Source organism: Lutzomyia longipalpis, chromosome 1 (assembly GCF_024334085.1).
Source record: "Lutzomyia longipalpis isolate SR_M1_2022 chromosome 1, ASM2433408v1".
Classification (NCBI taxonomy): Eukaryota; Metazoa; Arthropoda; class Insecta; order Diptera; family Psychodidae; genus Lutzomyia; species Lutzomyia longipalpis.
In genome coordinates, this window is record NC_074707.1 from 21,244,049 (window position 1) to 21,252,750 (window position 8,702).

Sequence of the window (8,702 nt, forward strand, 5' to 3'; positions counted from 1 at the left end):
TTCATGTTTCCCCACGTCAATCTTTGATGCTCTTTTTTTGTGATCACATTTTCTGTGAGGCCGGAATTTTTTTTTCAACATGAGATGCTTTCAACAATATGAACAGAGTTGGTGCAAGTTCTACATTGTAGATTTAATGAGATGTCATCATCGGAGAGTAGATATAACATGCATGTAGGCGAGAATGCAGCATCATTCAATACTTGGTGAAGGTTTGATGAATTTCATCTCAAAATTAATTATTTTAAAAAACTGGTAGTGAAATGCTTTTAGGGGAGATCGGCTCTAATCGGACCTCTTTGTATCTTTTATAATTAACTTCAAATAACAGACAATGGGCCTTATTCAGCGACCAAGAAATCCTTGAAATCTTTGAATTTTGTACTGAAATTTCAAGATTTCAAGGGTTTCTTGGTCGCTGAATAAGGCCCAATGTTGGGCAAAATTAAGATATGAAATGATTATTAAAATACGAGGTAAATTGTCGCTTCGCTCCAATTTACCTCGCCCCGCTTCGCGGGGATTTGTTGCACTTCGCGCAAATTTTAGAAAGAAAGAAAATGTGATGTTTATAAGTAGAAGATCAGATCAACTAATCAATCCCAAACTCAAAAATTCGCAAAAACTACATGAGATTTATATGGGAGCTACCTGAAGGGGGGCTTTGGGGGGAAAATTAATACGGCCATCTGAAACCGCCTGTTATAAGGACCCTCTGTACCAAATTTCATCGCGATCGGTCAAACGGTGTAGATTTGTATAGAAAAGAAGGAACGACGTTCACCAACAAACAGACCTTTCTTTATTATATAGATTAATTAAATGAAATGTAATTTTCTAAATCCTTATTAGGCTTATTAGGGGAAACAATCACGACTAATGGGACATTTTCGTCCCGTTGATCGATTTTGAAAATGCTTAATTTTGGAGAGTTTATTTTTATTTATTGAGCTAAAACCAATGCAAGACGATATCTTTATGGTCTTTTAAGATTTTGAGATCACTAAAAGACATCCCCAAGGATTCACAGGATCAGGAAAAACGATAAACGAAAATTTTAAAAATTCCGAAACCCCGAAAAATTATTTTCACGTCGTTCCACCCGTTGGATTCCTTGTGATTTTAAGGGTTAAATTTATTATAATTATGATTTTTGAATGAAAAATGGGAAGTTTTTCTCGTGATTTGATCTTTCTAAAAAAATATACGTGTCTCGATTGTTTCTTCAAATTAGGATTAAGTCTGTATTTAAACAAATAAACTTTTTCTTTAAGGAATGATTTTCATACTCCACATTCCCACTCTTTTCAAACAGCAAGAGATCAGAATTGTACTGCATTCTCCTACAGTTTTCAATGATAAAAAATACAATTCTTTTTTTAAATTTTCGTCAAATCTATAAAAGAGCAAAGCCTCAGTGTTCAGCTCGGATTGTAATTCTTTTGGGAAGAAAATTGATCGTATAAAAAAATAGAGAAATTTTCTTCACTATATCCCTTTTATTGAAATATTCGACGATGGGGCATTTAGTGGCAATGAACCACGTTGATTAATTCATCAACATTTATTTCTTAAACATCTCGACACAATGACTGTCCGAGAGGGCATCGAAAAAAGTTACCTTTTTCAAGGTTCCCCAAATGTGGGTATGTGAGTAGAAGTCAGTGCACTTTGAACTGGACAGAGATGATGAGTCTTTTGTGGTCCGATGTGAATATAAATTGGTTACGAAACCCTAGCCGGAACTACCAAATTCCCTTTGGTGCGTGAGTAAGAAAAATGAATAAAAAAAAGAGAGTAAAACATAAGACATTACATGCATTTATATCGCCTGAACCCTAAGCCAGCAACATGAAGAATTGCTCTGAGTCACAGATCTTTTTATTTATTTTTTTCAATTGTGCGCCTTTTTCAGCGGTGCGAGAAAGCGAAACTCGCGTCAAACCTAATTCCGAGAAATTCATACTGAAAATGAAACTGAATGATCCTCCCACACATTTTAATACTTACCTACTGACGAGGACCATGCAAATTTTCCTCTGCACTGCACACACTTTGTTGCAAATAAATTTCTCAATTCTTTTGCATATCACGTGCTTTTCTTCGCCTTTTCTGCTGGGTGGCAATTTAAGGGAAAAGTGGTGCACTTGATCCCACTTCTTTTGCATCGCATCACTAAACACTTTTGGAAAGTTTAATGGCACTTTTGTATATAGAGGTAACATTCTGAAAGTGGGAATGGTGTGTAAAAAAAATACTACTATTAAATTCCACAGCGACCGTGATGAGAAATTTGGTGGAAAAAAAGCGAAGGGGTTATTCATTTTATGCACAACAAAATCTCTTTCTGTGTGCCCAAATTGTTCAAAAACCAAAAATTATATGAATGTATTTTTTTTTTAAAACAGGCTTTTAAAAAATTAATTTAGGTCATTTTTAGTTGAATGAAATTTAAATTAGTATTAATGAGATACTTTTTAATTAATCAAATAATGTATAGTAAAATTATTAAAGGAATGATAAAAGAATTCATGAAGAATAGGTAATCAATTCTTTATGAATTAATGAGTTAATAAATTAGCCAATTTTGAATTTAAATTATTTTTTATAATATAAAATTTCTTAAAGGAACTTATTCACTTATCTATGAGAAAACCTCTAAGTTGAGGAATCGTTTGAAATATGTGTGATTTAGAGTATAAAAATAATATTAGAAATATGGCTATATGGATCCGGAAGGAATCCAACAGCCGTACTAATTTAAAGTGGAGAAGAAGAAGAAGAATATAGAAATTGCTTAGAAGAGCTAGTTTTTCCAGCTGATCCCATGAAAAATGTGTATCGCTTTGGCAATTTCTTGCACTTTTTATATTTTGTACAAATTATGTGTGTCCAGATTGTTTCCATACAAAAACGAATAAACTCCTTTCAATTAGGTAAAATGACTCTTTTTCAATAAAATACGACAAAACGCACAAAACGATACAAATTCAAAGGTCAGTTATTTAAAACAAGTATAGGTAATTAAGAACTAATAGTGATATACGAATGAATTAACATAAAAGCCAACTTTTCATTTTCAAAATATTTTAACAACAAAACGTTTCACATTTGATGGAATGTGTCGAATTTAATTTGCTCTATGCGGTCTATAAAATTTATTTTAAAATGCCTAACTCATTCAATGCTTAGCCTCTGTATTAAAAAAAAAAAACGAAGAAACTTTAAAAAAAAAACTGTCAAGCCATTAAACTACAGAATGAGTTTATTTATTGGATTTCGTGTCACTTAAAAGTTGAAATCGAGAAATAATTTATTGGATTCAGAGCCCGCAATTGTAGCATCTATAAAAATGTCTCGCTCTTTTATAATCCTCTCTGATGCCCTATAATTTTTATCTCATTCCAACTCCTTTCCACTTTTTTTCTCGCACTTAATGCATTTTATATTGTGTGTCACCCGCAACTTTTACATTTCTCTTTATTTGGAATAATAATCTCGCATCACATGGAGATTTTTCCGCGCCCGAGAAAACGAGAGAGTGTCATTTTTCGAGGCGAAAAAGTGTGCAAAAATCACACAATTAATCAAAAGAGCAGAAGAGTGTGGCGAAGTATCAGGTTGAGCAGACCAATTTTGCTCCACATACACACCTTCGCTTCTTTTTCCTCAACTCGCGCGTAGCGCATTTGGCCAAACCAACGTTGATTCCGCGCTGAATCTAATTCCGGAACATTTATAACGATAGGTAGTTATATGTTCATATATAATTCATAGGTAGGTATGGTATACCCATTGTTGCAAAGCTTATGCAGAAGTGCAGACAATAATGGGTGAAATTGCGTAAAATGTCACCTCCCCGCATTTTTCTCTCCTTTTTTTTTCTTCCACGAAAAATTCACTTTAATTTCGTCTGTGTGCTATTGGATTTTCTTTCTTTATTTTTAGCAATTTAGCAAAAGTGCAAATCACACACAACTTCCCAAAGGGAAAATTAGCATTTAAAATAAATTATACTCACTATATGTAGCAGGGCGATATACCTACATACATAATCTACATGGAATGTGTGTGTGAAGTATTCAGTGAGTATATTAAAAAAAAATAAAGTATCATTGTTTGGAAATAAAAGAGAAAATATCGCGCGGGTGAAAAACGACTTACGCGCCAAATCCATAAATGTAACTTTTTTTCTTTTTTTTTTTTTTAATGTGAAAGAAGAAAATATTTGGTACCCTATATCTATTTTCTATTGACTCACATTTTTGTGATTGTCTATTTCATCTATTTGAAAAAAAAACAGACGCAATAATGTTAAGAAATTATGTCTGATCAGCAAACTCTTAGTTAGACTAAATTCCTTAAAAACTTATTTTAATGATTCCTCAAGTTAGATAAAATTAAGTTCTTAAAGACCGATTCAGGAAGGATAAGGATTAACTATTTGAAATAAAATTCTCGGTTATTTGTGAGGCTTGTGAAGAGTTAGAACAATTTCAGATGAACGGTCTTTCAGCGTCCAGCGACCAAGAAATCCTTGAAATTTCAAGAATTTCTTCTGAAATTTCTTCGTCACAGAATAGAATCTAATGATTGAAAAATTCATTGAAAATCTTTAAGCTTTAGACTGAACCAAGAGGCTAAATTTGGGATCGGTCACTTACTCCATATTCTTGTGCATTAGTGTCTCAGGTTCATCCCACAGAGTTTTAGTAACTCTTCCACTTAACAATTTATAAGTGTTGATTTTTTTCCGATAAAACTGAAACTTTCATTGAAAGAGTAACAAAATATATTTCTTTTTATAACATACCCAATTTTCATGCAACAAAAATACTCATGAGTAAAATAAAAGGCCTAAAAACAACCTTTTGAATGAAAAATACTTCGGAAGAAATGTCGCTTTTTTGTCTGCACGTTATTGTATTTAATAAAATTGTTGGCAAGGGAACCCGTATGGTGATGACAATAATTAATTAAATTAGAAATGTATATGCAGAGCTATCGTGTAATAGGAAAGCGCATGGGAAATGGATAAGAATGTGCGTCTCTTTATTTCAATTTTTTTTTACAACACTAACTATCTACCCACAATACAGGTTATTGTTGCAATAAAACAATAAAAGTAGCGAAAGTTGCATTCCCCAACGAAATATGCGGGTAGATTTGGATGGGTGAATGTTCGCGTAAATGTGTGAGATTTTGCATGGCAGAAAGGAATATTTTATATAGGTACATAAATATTACAATGCCTGCCTGAGGTCCGGAATGATTAGCATAATTTTTTGGGTCTCTGTGCTAACTTAGTCAGCAATTGCTGGGTGTTGTGACGCAAATGTCTCATCCGCATGCCAAAAAAGACGCGGAGGGATGGTAAAAAAAATTGGTTGTGCAATTTTTTGTGTGCGGTCACAAAAAAAAACAGCAAATATATAAACCGGAGTGAGAGACTTTCTTCCCTCAATGAAAATATTTTTTTTATTTTAACGCTTCGTGAGCATGGAACGGAAATTGGTGGCAATAGAGGATCCCTCCGTGAAAGAGAAATGGTGGAGGAGCTAAGAACAGCATGACCAAGAGTAAGGTATCTCTTTTCTCCCTACTGAGGTGTTCCTCAACGGCAGACCACCTCATGTGATATTCTTTTTTTTTTCACGCATGTGGTGCTTTTCCCATGTGGCGAAAAGTGCTTCTCTTCCTTCACTTTTTGGCTTGCCGATCGGCAAAACAAAATTTAGTGGTTTTTCGGGTGACCCACTTTCTTCTTCGTTCGTCACTTTTGTATATCCACTCGACCAGACACACAAGGTTAGCCAGCTCCCATGATGTGTGGAGATGAAGAAGCCACAAGAAGTCTGCTCTGGAACTCACTTTACGTGTTTACCAAATAGCACTTGCCGTTTTCTGTGCGCCATCCACCAAACACTTCTTGCACACTGCCAGGGCATACCCGACAATTACAAAGAAAGTAAAAATTTCTTTTAATGAGATCGCTGCCATAGAGGAATTATTCGGTAAATTTATGACATGTACGGCGGATCTTAATTATCCAATTAGTTAGAGGAAGATCGAGCAAAATAAAGTTGACTGCTACTCATTTTTTTAGTAGGTACTAATATATGGATTGAATAGGTATCTATGGTCTCTTTGGTGATCTTGCGGTAATCATGCTTGATTGTCTTTAATACAAAGTGAGGGAGGACAAACATTAAATACCAACATCAATACAATTTTATTTTTGACCAAAATGTAGCACATGGGGGATATAAAGTGATGATTTTTATACCATAGCGGAGGATACATCCTATTTATTTATGATCAATTTGTACGATCATCACATTCAATGACTCAGATATTTGCCAATTGCCGTACCATGTGCCTCCTATATTGCGAAATATAGTTGAGAGAGATCCGCTAGAGTAGGATGTGTGTTTTGTTGGTCGTGGTGATGGAACAAAAGGCCAAGCAGAAAGAAGAAAGTGAGTTTTGTCGAGGAATGTGTCAGGTGGTGATCAAGCGATCAAAGTAAATCGCTCAACCTCACCATTGAAACATTATAATTTATATTATTTTAGAGTATAGTGTACTGCAATAGTAAAACGATCATCATTCTGACCTAAATTCTGGATGGACTTTGAAGATGGTGAAAAGGTTTTTATTGGTGCTATTTCAAATAATGTTTATGCATACATGTCTTAATGTGAATCGAATCTGGATCGCGTGCGATCCATGCGATCAACTCCATGACAATCCATGTAATGGAGAATGATCTACAAATTGATATATTAGGTACTTATACATACATATTGTATAGAAAACCCTATATAGCAATGATCGCAATTTACCAAGTCAACATAATCTGTAATATCTTATAATTCTAAATGCACTTTCCCATGAAATTTCAAATTCGTGATCTTGATCGTGACAATGAGTGAAAAATTGGTAATTATCTAATAATTCAATCATTTGGCAATTTTTCTCACTCATCTCATTCTCCTTTCCCATATGTATGCTCTTCTATGTGCTGCATGAATATCATCATGGTGAGTTGCAAAGACTAACTCTGCTCAATGGCGAAGAATTGGTAGTCCGTCTGCACTGAATCATGGCTGTTTGTCTCGAAAATTTCACTCTGTCAAGATTTACGATTGATTTTATAGTGTGAATAAAATCACTTTACCTTCCTTATTTGCTTGAAATTTATATCAAATATATTTATCTATCTATATATAGCAAATAACTTAAGCGATCTTGCTATCGCGGAGTAATTGCATCTCAACTGGATGATCATGAAAAATTGTGTCAAATTAAACTAGAGTTATATGCACTCATGAATCTTTTACAGTGAAATTTTATATTTTATTTTTTTTTCTTTTCGATCATGTTGATCTTAAAAAATTGTTTGATTGTATTATCAAGCATTTAAAGATATATTTTTTATGAAGGTAGCTTATCATAATTTCAATTGATTATTTTCATTAATTTGAAATCATAAGAGAAGAGTTTATTCATCATGGAAAAAACCTTCATTTGAGGAAATTACAAATCAGTCGCGAAATCCAATTTTTCACTAAGGTCGCCTTGGAAAAACCAACTAAGTTTAGCCAAGAAATGCAAACTGACGTAATCCTTGTGTTTCATGCTCCTTTAAATACATGAAGCGTTTACGCTGATGTTTAGTCAATGATTAATGCATTTTTATACATTCGAGAATTGAAAGGATTATAAGAGACAAAAAAACTCAATTGTGACGTCATCTTCTATATAATAAAGAAAGGCCTGTTTGTTGGTAATCGTCGTTCCGACTTTTATATACAAATCCACACCGTTTGTCCGATCGCGATGAAATTTGGTACAGAGGCTCCTTATAACAGGCGGTTTCAGATGGCCGTATTCATTTTCCCCCCAAAGCCCCCCTTCAGGTAGCCCCAATAGAGATTTCATGCAGTTTTTGCAAATTTTTGAATTTGGCGCCTAAAGTATTGTATGAAATTGATTTCTTCTCTTTGCAAATTTTTTCTTTTTCGTTCGATGAGAGCTTCCCATCTATATAATAAAGAAAGGCCTGTTTGTTGGTAATCGTCGTTCCGACTTTTCTATACAAATCCACACCGTTTGTCCGATCGCGATGAAATTTGGTACAGAGACCCCTTATAACAATCGGTTTCAGATGGCCGTATTCATTTTCCCCCCAAAGCCCCCTTCAGGTAGCCCCCATAGAGATTTCATGCAGTTTTTGCGAATTCTTGAATTTGGCGCCTAATGTGTTGTATGAAATTGATTTCTTCTCTTTCCGAAATTTTTCTCCGGGATTTATAAGTGGCCTCAATTAAACCATCACAATTTTTTTTCCTCTAAAATTTGCGCGAAGCGCAACAAATCCCCGCGAAGCGGGGCGAGGTAAATTGGAGCGAAGCGACAATTTACCTCGTCTTAATATAAAAAGCTGAAAAGTCTGTCTGTGGCACATGAACTCCTCCGAAACGGCTGGGCCGATCTTGATGAAATTTGGTATGGAGGTAGAGGGGGTCAATACGAGTTGCAAGCGCTATATGGGATTCCGCCCCAACCCCCCTTTACAGCGCCCCCACAGAAAAATTGATTTTTTCCCATTTTCTACCTGCTGAAGGGTCAGATAACGGGATATTTTTATTTATAAAAAAAAATCGGGGTACTGGAGTCGCTTACACGTAATTGGGGGC